This window comes from Hyperoodon ampullatus, assembly GCF_949752795.1.
Source record: "Hyperoodon ampullatus genome assembly, chromosome: 3".
Classification (NCBI taxonomy): Eukaryota; Metazoa; Chordata; class Mammalia; order Artiodactyla; family Ziphiidae; genus Hyperoodon; species Hyperoodon ampullatus.
This window is the reverse complement of record NC_136916.1, coordinates 103,564,394-103,580,937: the sequence shown is the minus strand read 5'-3', so window position 1 is coordinate 103,580,937 and position 16,544 is coordinate 103,564,394.

The window sequence follows — 16,544 nt, the reverse complement described above, 5'->3', positions numbered from 1 at the left end:
ACTTCAATGAGGTGAAAGTGCACTATGAAGATTGTTCACCTTTGCTGCAGTTTGGGATTTATATGGTTATTTGGTAACATTGTTTAAGAACTACTGGGTCTTAATGCAATCCTGCATAAGAATATAATTTATACTATGTGAAAAATAAGACAGGACTTATTACTAGGAATTATAAAGACCAATCATCATTACTTTTTTTAAGATTGTGTTTTATAAGAAAACACTTAAATGTGTGCAGCTACTATTTTCTTATGTTGAAAAGACTTTGAAAGTTTAAACCATCATAGCAGATAATCAATACTAAAAGTTTTTTGTTCACACTGAGATACTGTGTATGCAGAATGCCTTAATTATTAATAAGCCAATGTGTATGATACCAATATCTGTTTAAGAAAATTAAAACCAACCATGCTTCTGGCATGATAAAATCATGGAATTAAATCAGGGGTTTCCATTCATGTAGAATGTTGTTGTTAAAACTTATTCCACACCATTCTTAAAACCTGAGAATATTTTTAGTATCCCTGATTTTTTTTTTGCCAGAATCATCATGTCATGTGTGTATGTGTTATTCCCATACATAAGAAAAAGGTGAATATGTATCTGTATGAATGCTTAACTGGAAATGTCCATGGAGTTGGCTAATTTATATTCACTTTTTATTGTATATAGATTTCTAATATTTTCAGTTCTGTATCATTTAAGTTTTCTTCATTTGAGTAAATTCACTAAATATTTCTATTTTTTGCTTTTTTAAATTCTGATTTTATATGAATTCTGGTTTTTTTCACTACATATGTTTAAAGAACTGCATACAATGCTTTAGAATTGTTTACACTTAGTGCTGACCTATTTTAAATTCCAACACTTTACTACCTCCTCCAAAGTTTGGTATGAAATGCCAGCAGACTGTATGAGGTCTTTTTTTTTTAATACCACTCTTAGTATCAGTGAATGTCTTAACATTCTGGAATGTCTTAACAGCTGTATGCATTATCTTGAAAGTGGCTGGGGTTAAATGCCACTCTTGGTGGTTCATACATCATCTCATCTTTAATAAGCCTGAGAGGCATCTGAGCAAAGATTTTGAGTAATTGAATTTCTGTGCAGTAATCCTTCAAGCACTTGAATGTAAATCTTTAGCATTTATCCAATTAGCCACTACTGATATGAATCCAAAACAAGCATCTTTCTTGCTTTAAAAAATGTCATTTTTTCACTGAGTTCTATTTTTGTGTAGCTATGTATTCCTTACAGTGAACATCAATTGTAGTAACTGGTTATTCTCTAAAGTTTTTAGAATAATTTCAGATTACTGCACTTCTGAGTTTTGAGAGTTGAGTTATTTAAGAAGTCATTTTTCAAGAGATGGGAATTTGATTTGTAAACCTGCGTCATCTCTGTGAAACCTTAAGATGATGAAATACAACCCTCCTTTGTTCCTATTCCTTTTAGTTTGCACTTTCTTATCTAACAGTTTCAACCAGTCAACGCAGTTGGTGCATGGTGCTAATGAGGCTAAGGACAAGAGTTCAGTCCTTTTAGGTGTTTAACTGTACACACATACACAGAACTATTCATGGCTACAGACTGCACCTTCTCTTAGGTATCCATCTCACAAATTCACTCTTGGTCACAAGGAAGATGGTGTGTATAGCATAACACAAACCCTTCACCTCAAATGGAAAGATAACTCAAATAATTGGCACAAGGGATACTATAGACTTTAATATTTAAAATAATATTTAAAATAATGTAATATCTAAAATTCTGTGTCAATATAGTTTTCTCTGGGTAAGATCAATGACTAAACATTGTCCTCTGAAAATCAAACTTAATCAAACTTCAGTAAAAATTAGGTACAAATACAAATGAAACATAGTAAAAAAAAAAAAAAAAAGTATTATCCTGTTAATGCTGAGTTTGGGTTTGTTAAAGGAGAGTAGATAATACTTCTTTTTTACATACTCAGAGCCATATAAGGCAGCAGTCTTTAGCTCACAAATATTATTCAGTGGCACACACTCCCAATTTCTGTTCTTGGCCTTTGCAGTTTACCTTAGTACCTACCTCTCTCAGTTACTGAGTTATGATTAGTATTAGATGATTTTAAGATTCTTGGATAAAAGGTGTTGGATAAGTAAATATTGATGAACTCTTATGTTGTTATCAAGCCCTTCTCATGCTGTTTAATTAGAACAGTGTTGATCTCCAGAAAGAGCCAAAGAAAGTGTTTACAAAGTATTTTGGCTGTTGTATTGACCTAGATTAGGACAATTGCTGTCTGTCATCGCTCTTTTGTTGCTGTGTTGCTAAGCAGTATAACTGAAGGACTACCCAAGGTCTCTATGCCTTTCTACCTCTTCTACCTTCTTCAGTTTTCTGTTCATGACTTTCTAACTTTGCAAGTCCAGGGACAGGTAGTTTTTTGAGATGGTAGAGGGTTATAATCAAGTAATTTGCTTCTTGTAGAGATAAAGTAAATGGTTTTATAATGAGTGTTCAGAATAAAAGTTAAAAGTTAGGAAGCAAGCCTTGTCAGATGGTTTTTAAAACTAATCTTTTGGCAGTAATTTCAAAAGTAATTGACATACATTATTTACATGAATCCTGAGGTGTGAGAATTTGGATATAAATATCTATATCTGTTTTGAGGGATCATTAATATCAGCACTGAACTCTAAGGGCTACTGAGGAAGTAAATCTTAATGCCCCTAAACATACTTGGTACATGTCATGTCCTAACCTTAGAAATCCTTGTGTGGGTTCAAAGCTATATATCTGGACTTTGAAATAGTTTTCTCTCAAACTTAGAACATTTCTGTATTTGGCAAGTTGTTTATATAATTACTATCAATGGAAAACTAATTTGAGTAATCATTATTAGCTATTAAGTGCTGATAATAGAAATTATATCTAAATGTTTATTCAGTTACTTAAGTTAGTCAAGGAGTTTGAAAAAACAAAATTTAAGTTAATATTTTGGTAGGTCATTCCCAGTTATTTTTCTTCCTATTTAAGAACAAAATGGTAATGTCAATTGCCTTTGTTGATTTAAAGAAAAAAAAATAGAATCACAAGCAGCTGACTCAACTGGAGTGATCTATTTGGATGCACTACTTATCCTTCAACACAGACTTTTATTTTCTAGATTATTTTCAGATGAAAATAGTATTGCTGGACATTTGTTGGTAGGTATTTACTCCTATGTTATTCTTTCTCCCTTAATTTTTAATTCTTCTAGCTATGGAAATTGTCATAGAACTTTGTGACACACTATTCCCCCTCCTTTTTCATTCTGTAACAGGCACAGATGAATAAAAAGTTCATCCTTAAACACTGTATGGTTCTAATTTGTAATATAACTTGATTGATTCAATAACAGCACCAAGTATAACAATAAAAATAAATACTGCATATCATAAACCCAGTATACTGAGTACATTTTCCAGTGCTGTACTTAATATATAGAACATTGTAGTCATCATAATTTTCTCTGGGTCAGATCATTGACTTCACAGTAAATGCTAAAATCAAACTTCAGTAAAAATTAAGTACAAATACAAACATATACCACAGTATTTTCTCTTATAGACTATAATTAATCATAAGACATGAAAAGGCATAGTTACTGTGTGCCAGTAGTTCTATGAAAGGGCAGCCCCACAGCTGCCAGTATTTTTTATAGCAGTGCTTACTATATATTCTTTGATATACAGAATTACTATTCTCTGAACTACGAAGTTTTCTGTTGGTAGATGCCATGAGTCTAGATAAGGAGTCAGCCCCCAAATGTACTTTGTGTTCAAGTTCTGTGCTTTACAGTATTCTGTATTTTCATTCAGATTTAAACCAGGATTTTTTTTTTTAAAGGTCCTGGACCTGGCCAAGACGGTTGTGACACTATGGATTTATACAAAAGCTCAGAAGAGTTGATCCAACTAGAGTGAGAATCCTGGGATACACTGAATTGCTACAATTACTAGCTTCTAGAATTACTGTATTGCATTTATTAACCAAACTTGCAACATGGGGCCTGGATTGGAATTAGACTCCACTTTCCAGAAGTCAGGAGCAGAATTTACATCCATTTACTTTTCTACTTTCATTTGAAAAAGAAAGGGGGAGGAGGAAAAAGAAATGTAAAAACTTCATTAGACCTCTGGATGAATTAGTTGAACCGGTGAATGAGGACCTGCGTCACCTCTCATTTGCCCTGCAGTAACCCGCTGGTTCCTCTCTGTACACCTGTAGCTTAGGCCCAACGACAGCAAGAGAAATACAAGTTAACACCTTCCTTTTAGATAGGTTCCAAAGCTTACAAAAGGTTTAGAAGATGCTTATCTAACCCCCCTTTGCCATCCAGATTCCTTTCCCCTTACTTAGAATATAGATGACAAGAAATCAGTGAAGGGGAGAAACCAGTTCACTTTTCAATCTCTTGAAAGCCCCCCCTGCCTCTCCCTTAGACATAGGTATTCTTCAAGGTTCTATCTTAGGTTCTTTTCTCCCTCTACCATTTCCCTGAAAAAAAACATTGTTTATTTCCCATGGCGTCCTTTATCATCCACATTAATTGTTCTCATTTGGGGAACAGAAGGGAGGTCATTTTTTGACTGATCAAATAGGCATGGATTTTTTTTTTAAGGTTGAGAAAACACTGAATTGTATGTTTATCATTCTCAAATGTATATCTTGCTTTAAACCCAACTCAGCGCATACACTATATATCCAATTGCCTACTGGAAACATCCGCTGGGATTATCTTGTAGACATCCTAAATAAAGTGTACCCAGAATTGACCTCATTCTCCACCTCCACTCCCTTGCCCCGAACCTGCCCTCCAACCCCCTCTTCTACCACCACCCAGGGAGATAAAAGTGTTGTGTCTTGGTCTTGAATTTCCATTCTCATTGAGTATTCCTAATATCAACAATTATCAAGCCACAACCCAATGAGTCATCTTTGAATCATCTCCAAATCGCTCATCACATCCTGTTGGTACAGCCCCCTAAATTTCTCTCATCTGCCACATCCCTCCACTTCTGCCATTACTTAGTCTACATTATTCCAGCAGCCTCCTGACTGCCCTCTCTGGCATTCGTCCTGCATCCATACAACCTATTCTCCACACATGCTCCCCCAGAATAGTCTATAGAGCACAAATTTTACTGTGTCACTCCTTAAGGCCACTTAGGAGAGAGTCTAAACAGTATGCTTTACAATCTCGACAGTGCCACCTTTCTCCCTTCCCCTCCCGATGCTCCAGCTAGAATGAACTTGTTTCAGTTTCTGAAAAACATTACACTTCCTCTAGAAGGGTTGTTTGCCTGAACACTCTTCTCCCAAAGTCCACCCATTTATCATGTTCTTAGCCTTCAGGTCTCAGCTTAAACACAGTATCTTTCGGAGACTTCTCTGAAGCCTCTTCAGCTATTAGAGGTCTCTGCCACAAGTCTTTCACCTCAACCCTGTTTTTAACTCTGTGTAGTGTATTGAAATTGCTTATTATCTGTCTTCCCAGGTAGGCTGATAGCTTTATGAGGCCAGGGTCTGTGTTCTCTATCACATCCCCAGTACCTAGCATTTACCTTCCCTACCAGTAGTGGGCATTTAATTCTTAGGAATAAAAATGCAAGGGTGTGGCATCTTTGGGCATACACTGTATGAGGAAGTAATTTAGTAGTCCAAAGCTATTGTGTGATAGCATAGCAGCTAAAAATGGGTAGTTATAGAATCAAAATATCCAATTCTCGCTTTTTTGTTTTATGAAATTGGTTTATAAATGTTCATGCTGCAACAAAATACAACCTTAGCTAAAATGTGTTTGATTCTTAAAAGATGTTACATTTATTTCTCTATGGTATGGTTTTACGCTCCACACAAGACCCATGCAAGTAAGGACCATCTATAAAGTTCAAAATTAAGATATTTTCATGTAATGTGTAAAATACATAAATTTTCTTGAAATTGATGTTTTGTGTTTCTCTTCTGCTTTTATCTTAAAACAACTGAGAATCGTGAGGGTTTTTTTCTTAGTTCCTTTTTTAAATTACAATAGTAGTTGATACTTTTTTTTGAAAATAGAATAAGAAAAAGAAGAAAATTAAATACCCATAATCTCATCCACCTAGAGAGGAACCACTGTGTCTATCCTTCCAGATTTTATTCCATATGTATGCATATTTTTAATGCAAATGGATTCATACTCTACATACTGATGTTTGGTATATTGTTTCCTACTTTCCATATCCTGGAAAAGCTTGAAGGTAACTGAAAAACTTTTTTGCCTATTAAAGCTATTAGTTTCTTTGGGGAAATTGGAAGAGGTAAAAAGATATTTGAGAATTACTTTTGAAGAATTTTTAGCATAGGATTCTGTTTTGTTTGACCATTACTAATCATTACGTACTTTTAAAAAATTTTTATTTTAGGAAGGGAGCTTATAAGGAAAAAGAATATAATTTTCTGTATTTTGAAAAGAAACATAGGTTTGTTTAAATGATTCTAAGTATTTTGGAACAAAATTTCAACTTCTACTGTAGTGTATTTCCCCTAGCCATCAAACTTAATTTTCTGAATAAATAGTAGTTCAGTCCTTATTTATGAAACTGACATAACATTAAGCAGTACTATAAATGTTGAGTCAGTATTGAACTAAGATTTGATTTTTAAGATTCAGCCCTATCCAAATAAATCAATTCCAAATAACCTGATTCTCTCTTAAAACATTTTCGACAAAGAGTCCATCTAATGAGGTGCTTCTAAGTGGATAATTTTCTCTTCTGCCTAAATAATTGTTCGTTAGATTCTGTATTCTTAAATAAAGAGTAATCACTGCATTCTGTCCAGGAAGAAAATCACTTAATGCTGGAAATGGAGAAAAAATTAATTAATGATGAATAGGAACAGAGGTAGGTAAAGCTAGTTAATTATACATACACATAAACACATACTTATATATATAATTTGAATATTATCCTATGTGTAGGATCAACCTATTATCCTATGCTGTGATCAACCATAAAGATTATTATATCTTTATGCAGAGTAAAGGGAGGGTGGTCTTACAAATGGACACATAAATGACTTTTGTTGAATGAACATTCTCCAGCAATGGTTTAGTGTGTTTACATTGCTAACTAGGTGAAATTCCTTAGTCTTCATCAACTCTAAGATCACACTTTATATTGGCTTGCTTTCACAAAGAGCCATTTAAATGTTTGTTTTAAAGAACAGCAATAGGGCTTCCCTGGTGGCACAGTGGTTGAGAATCTGTCTGCCAGTGCAGGGGACACAGGTTCGAGCCCTGGTCCAGGAAGATCCCACATGCTGCAGAGCAACTGAGCCCGTGCGCCACAGCTACTGAGCCTGTGCTCTGGAGCCCGCGAGCCACAACTACTGAAGCCCATGTGCCTACAGCCAGTGCTCCGCAGCAAGAGAAGCCACCACAATGAGAAGCCTGCGCACCGCAACAAAGAGTAACCCCCGCTCACTGCAACTACAGAAAGCCCACATGCAGCAATTAAGACCCAACACAGCCAAAAATAAATAAATTAAAAATAAATAAATTTATAAAAAAAAAAAAAAATAAAAAAATAAAGAACAGCAATAAAATTTTATTCTCCACATTATTTGAAAAGTTATTAGTGATTTAACCTAGTATAGTTCTGTTTTCTTTGACTTGGCACTTTTAAAGCCAATTAACAGCAAAACACATCAATAGAAAATTATTTAGTACCCTTCTAATGAATAATTTTTAAACATTGGAATATAACTTTTTGTCATTTATGAGCTTTTTAAAATAAAGACAATTTTTAAAGGTGACTGGATAACAATTGAAACAAACCTAACATGTTAGGCTTTCAAGAATGTCTGATAATATTGATTCAGGACCATGTTATTGTTGCCTTAGTCTAATAATTTAATCAGTAATTTCTGCTTAGTCAGACTGTAGTTGGATTAATGTGTATAATGACTTCATTATATAAATCTTCAAAATATGAAATAGCAAAAGTTTGCTTTAAAAGTTTCTCATGATAATTAGAAATTATAGATTGGTCAAATTATTTAAAGTAATTTTCTGTAAATTTTATTATTTAAATATTGACATAAGTTTGGATTTAAATGGGGAAAACTATCGTTATAATAACGTGTGTTTGTGTAGTCTTCAAGAGAGTAGCTAATGTTTTAGAAAAGTATGAAACCATATACTTAAGATTTTCTTGGACAAATGATACACTTTTGTAATTTGAACTAAATGAAAATAATGATTTTTTCCCGCTTTTATGAGGTAGTAGGACCTATTAATTCCTTGCAAATATAAGTTGATATGGGAGGACTCAGTTATAAGATTTGTGTTTAAATGACACAGCTTAGTGCTTTTTTAAAAAATGTTAATTCAGCTGTTGACTAGTATATTTGAGGAACTGCATTATACCTTTGAAATCAAATACTTTAATTAAAAGATATTTATAAAATATACACAGCTTCCATGAGCTGCTTGTAGCAGCTGGCCCACCCCCATTTGTCAAATCACATGTGTGAGTTTCACGTCTGCTACTTTTACCTCTTGATCATTCTTTTCCACCTCTTCTTTTAAGTAAAAAGCAACAGCTGACTATATGGAAGGAATAGCTTCCTCAAATATATACTAGTAATATTTATTAGTAGTGATCTAAGTAAATTGTAACACAGATAGTTTAGAAATATATGTATAAAACCACTATAAACAAAATGTTTACAAATACCAAAGAAACATTTGCTTCAACATTCAACAATTAAGTTGTTAACAAGTGTTTAAATTTTTATAAAGTAGAATGTGTGGAATATTTTTTTCCTCAAGAAATACTAATAGAAAATTTTTTCTCCTGTTACTCATTCTGATTCTACAGATCCCTAAAAGTCATATTTCAAGTAAGTTTCCTAAAACTTTTATTGGAAAATTAAAAAGTTGGTTTTATGTCCCAATGGATGCTAACAGGTATGATTGAGGCTATGTCTAAAGTTCTCTGTTTGGTATATGTCATTGTTTCCAGATGCTAAACAGAGGCTTTATGCTGTCAGATACCCAGTGGGTAATAAGATATCAGCTGATTGAGGTAGTGAGGCCATCCATAATCAACAGGTTACTTGCTGTATGCTTGTTGATGTTAAGCAGAAAGGTTAGGTACAGTCCCTGTCCTCAAAGAGTTGTTTTAAAATACTATATAAATGTACCATGATTCTAAAACCATACTATTGGGAAAGACTTTGAAAGATTTAGTAATTATCTATACGTTTTAGGGTGACTGACATGTAAGCAATTTCATACTCAAATGCATAAGGTAGTATATTGAACATTTTAATGTTTTTTTCTTTATGTAGTACATGTTACTTTTTACTAGATGACTAGATGCAGAAGAGGGAAGCTATTTGCCCTGGTGTCAATAGATGACTCAGACCTTTATAATCAAAACTCAAGTAATGACTAAGCTTAAAAGAGAGTTTTGTATACCATGGCCATTCCTGTTTATTTCTAAGTTAGATATATGATATTCATACTTATGTATTATTCTGCTGCTTTCAGATGAATGCTCTGTATATATCAATTAAATCCATTTGGTCTAATGTATAATTTAAGGCCAGTGTTTCTTTATTGATTTTCTGTCTGGATGATCTGTCCATTGATGTAAGTTGGGTGTTAAAGTCCTCTACTGTTATTGTGTTACTATTGATTTCTCCTTTTATGTCAGTTAATATTTGCCTTATATATTTAAGTGCTTCTATGTTGGGTGCATATATATTTACAATTGTTGTATCTTCTTGGATTGATCCCTTGCTCATTATGTAGTGTCTTTTGTCTCTTGTAACAGTCTTTATTCTAAAGTCTATTTTGTCTGATATAAGTATTGCTACTCTGGCTTTCTTTTAATTTCCATTTGCATGGAATATCTTTTTCCATCCCCTTACTTTCAGTCTGTGTGCTTCTTTTGATTTGAGGTGAGTCTCTTGTAGGCAGCATATATATGGGTCTTGTTTTTGTATACATTCAGCCACTCTGTGTCTTTTAGCTGGAGCGTTTAGTCCATTTACATTTAAGGCAATTATCAGTATGTATATTCTTATCGCCGTTTGTTAATTCTTTTTTTTTTTTTTTTTTTTTTTTTATTTTTATGCGGGCCTCTCACTGTTGCGGCCTCTCCCGTTGCGGAGCACAGGCTCCAGACGCGCAGGCTCAGCGGCCATGGCTCACGGGCCCAGCCGCTCCGCGGCATGTGGGATCTTCCCGGACCGGGGCACGAACCCATGTCCCCTGCATCGGCAGGCGGACTCTCAACCACTGCGCCACCAGGCAAGCCCTGTTAATTCTTTTGGATTTGTTTTTGTAGGTCTTTTTCCCCCCTTCTTTTTTCTTCTTTTGTGATTTGATGACTATGTTTAGTGTTATAATTGATAAATAGAGAGCATCCTATCCAAAAGCAGCAGAATATACATGGAATGTCCTCCAGGATAGATCACATGCTAGGCCACAAAACAAGCCTCAGTAAATTTAAGAAAATGAAATCATATCAAGCATCTTTTCTGACCACAATGATGTGAAACTAGAAATCAGCTACAGGGAAAAACTGCAAAAAACAAACAAACAAAAAACCAAATATGTGTTGGCTAAACAATATGCTACTAAAAAACCAATGGATCACTGAAGAAATCAAAGAGGAAATAAAAAACCCTAGAGACAAATGAAAATGAAAACACGACAATCCAAAACCTATGGGATGCAGCAGAAACAGTTCTAAGAGGGAATTTTATAGCAGTACAAGCTTACCTCAGGAAACAAAAATTTCAAACACCTAGCCTTACACCTAAAGCATCTAGAGAAAGAAGAACAAAACCCAAAGTTAGTAGAAGGAAAGAAATCATAAAAATCAGAAATAAATGAAAGAGACTAAACAATAGAAAAGATCAATGAAACTAAAACATGGTTCTTTGAAAAGATAAACAAAATTGATAAACCTTTAGCCAGACTCATCAAGAAAAGGAGAGGGCCCAAATGAATAAAATGAGAAATGAAAAAGAAGTTACAACTGTCACAACAGAAATACGAAGGATCATAAGAGACTACTATGAGCAACCATATGCCAATAAAATGGGCAACCTAGAAGAAATGGAAAATTCTTAGAAAGGCACCATCTCCCAATACTGAACCAAGAAGAAATAGAAAATATGAACAGACCAATCACAAGTACTGAAATTGAATCAGTAATTTTAAAACTTCCATCAAACAAAAGTCCAGGGTCAGATGGCTTCATAGGTGAATTCTACCAAACATTTAGAGAGGAGTTAACACCTGTACTTTTGAAACTATCCCAAAAAGTTGCAGAGGAAGGAACACTTCTGAACTCATTCTATGAGGCCAGCATCACCCTGATACCAAAACCTGACAAAGATCACAGAAAAGAAAATTACAGGCCAATGTCACTGGTGAACATAGATGCAAAAATCCTCAATAAAATACTAGCAAACTGACTCCAACAGTATATTAAAAGGATCATACACCATGATTGAGTGGGATTTATTCCAGAGATGCAAGGGTTTTTCAATATCCGCAAATTAACCAGTGTGATACACCACATTAACAAAAAGAATAACCATATGATCATCTCAACAGATGCAGAAAAAGCTTTTGCTAAAATTCAACATCTTTTTTTTTTGCGGTACACGGGCCTCTCACTGTTGTGGCCTCTCCCATTGCGGAGCACAGGCTCCGGACGCGCAGGCTCAGCGGCCATGGCTCACGGGCCCAGCCGCTCCGCGGCATGTGGGATCTTCCCGGACCAGGGCATGAACCCGTGTCCCCTGCATTGGCAGGCGGACTCTCAACCACTGCACCACCAGGGAAGCCCCAACATCCATTTTTGATTAAAAAAAAAAAAACCTCTTTGGAAAATAGGCACACAGGGAACATACCTCAACTTAATAAAGGCCATATATGACAAACACACAGCTAACATCATACTCGATGATGAAAAACTGAAAACATTTTCTCTAAGGAACAAGAGAAGGATACCCACTCTCACTTTTATTCAACATAGTTTTGGAAGTCCTAATCACAGCAGTCAGAGAAAAAAAAGATATAACAATAATGCAAATTGGAAGAGAAGAAGTAAAACTGTCACTGTTTGCAGATGACACAATACCATACATAGAAAATCCTAAAGACCACCCAGAAAACCACTAGATCTCATCAATGAATTCAGTAAAGTTACAGGGTACAAAAATAATATACAGAAATCTGTTGCATTTCTATATACTAACCATGAGATATCAGAAAGAGAAATTAAGGAAATAATCCTATTTACCATCACATCAAAAAGGATAAAATACCTAGGAACAGATCTACCTAAGGAGGAAAAAACCTGCACTCAGAAAACTATCAGACACTGATGAAAGAAACTGAGGGCAACACAAATGGAAAGATGTAACATGTTCTTGAATTTTAAAATGACCATACTGGGACTTCCCTGGTGACGCAAGCAGTTAGGAATCTGCCTGCCAGTGCAGGGTACATGGGTTCAAGCCCTGATCTGGGAAGATCCCACATGCCGCAGAGCAACTAAGCCTGTGTGCCACAACTACTGAAGCCCATGCACCTAGAGCCTGTGCTCCGCAACAAAAGAAGCCACTGCAATGAGAAGCCTGCACACTGCAATGAAGAGTTGTCCCCACTCACTGCAACTAGAGAAAGCCCATGTGCAGCAATAAAGACCCAACACAGCCATAAATAAATAAAATAAATTTATATTTAAAAAATGACCATACTACCCAAGACAGCCTACAGATTCAATGTAATCCCTATTATAATACCAATGGCATTTTTTTATAGAACTAGAACAAATAATTTAAAGATGTGTATGGAAACACAAAAGACCCCAAAGAGCCAAAGCAATCTTGACAATGAAGAATAGAGCTGGAGGAATCACACTCCTTGACTTAGGCTATACTACAAAGCTACAGTAATCAAAACAGTATTGTATTGGCACAGAAGCAGACACATAGATCAATGGAACAGAATAGAGAGCCCAGCAATGAACCCACCCTTATATGATCAGTTAATCTACAGCAAAGGAAGAAAGAACATACAATGGAGAAAAGACAGTCTCTTCAATAAGTTCTGGGAAAACTGGACAGCTACATTTAAAAGAATGAAATTAAAACATTCTCTAACACCATATACAAAAATAAAGTCAAAATGGATACTATAAAACTTGAGAAAACATAGGCAGAACAATCTCACATAAATCACAACAATGTAAAACCAGATAGTATAAAATTCCTATAGGAAAGCATGGGCAGATCACTCTGACATAAATCACAGTGATATCTTTTTGGATCCATCTCCTAAAGCAAAGAAAATAAAAGCAAAATAAACAAACGGACCTAATTAAACTTAAAATCTTTTGCACAGCAAAGGAAACCATCGACAAAATGTAAAGACAGTCTACTGAATGAGAGAAAATATTTGCAAATAATGGGACCTATAAAAGGATTAATATCCAACATATGTAAGCAACTCATACAACTTAACATCAAAAAAAAAAAGAAAAACCCAGTTAAAAAATGGGCAGAAGAACTGAATGGACATCTTTCCAAAGAGGAACTGCAGATGGCCAACAGGCACATGAAACAATGCTCAACATTGCTGATCATCACAGAAATGCAAATCAAAACCATAATTAGATATCACCGCACACCTGTCAGAATGGCTGTCATAAAAAAGAACACAAATGACAAATGTTGGAGAGGATGTGAGAAAAAGAAACCCTCACACACTTCTGGTGGGAATGTAAGTTAGTGCAGCCACTGTGGAAAACAATGGAGGTTTCTCAAAACACTAAAAATGGAACTACCATATGACCCAGCACTTTCACTCCTGGATATATTGTATATCTGAAAAAAACAAAAAAACTAATTTGAAACAATTCATGCAACCCAGTGTTTCTAGCAGCATTATTTACAATTGCCAATATATGGAAGTAACCTAAGTGTCTATCAACAGATAAAAGGATAAAGAAGATGTGACATATATACACACACACATACATACACACACAATGGAATACTACTCAGCTACAAAAAAGAACTAAATTTTGCCATTTGCAGCAACGTGGATGAACTTGGAGGGTATTATGCTACGTGATGTAAGTCATACAGAGAAAGACAAATACTGTATGATACCACTTATGTGGAATCTAAAAAATAAAACCAACTACTGAATATTCCAAAAAAGAAGCAGACTCATATATAGAGAACAAAGTATTCATTACCAGTGGGTAGAGGGAAGGAGGGAAGGGTAATGTAGGAATAGGGGAGTAAGAGGTACAAACTATTGTGCATAAAATAAATTAGCTACAAGCATATATTGTATAACATGGAGAATATAGCTAATATTTTATAATAACTAAAGGAGTATAACCTTTAAAAATTGTGAATTGCTGTATTGTACACCTGTGACATACAATATTATTCAGCAAGTATATTTCAATTAAAATAAAACATGCCTATGTATTAGTTCATTGTCCATATTGATGTCTTTGAGTACAGGTGAAGTACTGGCATCCAGTGGACTAAGGTACAACTTTAAAGGACATTTTGTCTTGGGTTCTTTCCACCCTTCCCTGCATATTATGACTTGTTTAATGAGTAGATGCTGGGATGTTTTTCTTACAAGAATTTGACCCAGAAGAACTCTTGATTACATTTCCAGATCATTTTTAAACTTATTTTAATTTTTTACATCTTTATTGAGGTATAATTGATATACCAAAACTGCACATATTTAATGCATACAATTTGATGTTTATCATACCACAATCAAAAAATAAGCATCCATGGGATTTCCCTGGCAGTCCAGTGGTTAAGACTTCGCCTTCCAATGCAGGGGGTGCAGTTTGATCACTGGTCAGGGAGCTAAGATCCCACATGCCTTGGGGCCAAAAAACCAAAAAACATAAAACAGAAGCAATATTGTAACAAACTCAATAAAGATTTTAAAAATCATCCACATCAAAAAAAAATCTTAAAAAAAATCATCCATCACTTCCAAAAATTTCCTTCTGTCCTTTGTGTGTGTGTGTGTGGCAAGAAAACTTACCATGAGGACTGTCCTTTTTATCAAAATTTTAAGTGCACAGGACTTCCCTGGTGGTGCAGTGGTTAAGAAATCACCTGCTAATGCAGGGGACACAGGTTTGAGCCCTGGTCTGGGAAGATCCCACATGCTGTGGAGCAACTAAGCCCGTGCACCACAACTGCTGAACCTGAGCTCTAGAGCCCATGAACCACAACTACTGAGCCAGCGTGCCGCAACTACTGAAGCCCGCATTCCTAGAGCCCGTGCTCCGCAACCAGAGAAGCCACCACAATGAGAAGCCAGCACACCGCAACAAAGTGTAGCCCCCACTCGGCGCAACTAGAGAAAGCCCGTGTGCAGCAACGAAGATCCAACACAACCAAAATTTAATTAATCAATTATTTTTTTAAAAAATTGAAGTGCACAGTACAGCATTATTCACAATAGCCAAGATAAAGAAACAACCCAAATGTGCACTGACAGACAAATGAATTTGCTGTATACATACAATGGAATATTACTCAGCCTTAAAAAAGAAGAAAATGCTACCATTTGCAACAACATGGTTGGACCTGAAGACATGCTAGGTGAAATAACTCATTCTCAGCAAGACAAATACTACACGATGCCACTGCTATGACGTATTTAAAATAACCAAACTTAAGAAGAAAATAATGATGGTTACCAGGGGATGGGGGGAGGGGGAAAATGGAGAATAGTTGTTCAATGAGTGTAAAGTTACAGTTATACAAGATTAATAAGTTCTACAGGTCTGCTGTACAACATAGTGCCTATAGTTAACAATAATTGTCTCATTTAACCATTAATACCTTTGGAAGCTGAGGAGAATGTGCCCTTAAAGAAACTCATATAATTCAAATTTTTGCTAAAAATAAAGATTCTTTTCACCTTCCTTTTTGATATTTTGCTTTTTAATTTTTTTTCCACCTGAGTAAATGGCTGCTTGGTAAATTCTAAGTATCTGTTTTTCACTTTTTCTTTCCTGAATTGTTGTATCAACATTCTTTCTAAATGACTACTTTTGGCTCTTCAGAGAATAGTCCCATTTTAATTATAAATGGTTTGTAAAAGCAAAACTGTAGCTCTCCTTTGGGTTTGTCATGCCATTATCTTTTATAGAAAATTATGTATAAATTAGGTAAAATCATAGCCTTTAAGTATACCAACAACTCACCTCCTCCCTGAGATAACTATTTTAGCTGAAATACCATTGCCTCGTGAAACTGGCATTGTACAGTGGTTATGCAATGACTGCAGATTGCATTCCTAATGCACAAGATGAAGCCATATGCCAAAAGCACTCCCTCTTTAGGGGTGTGGTTAGCCTGAAATAAATACATTCCCTGAACTAACTCAAATGAAATTGCTGAACTTTTCATTCCAAAGTTGCTTATGTTCTGGGGAATTTGAG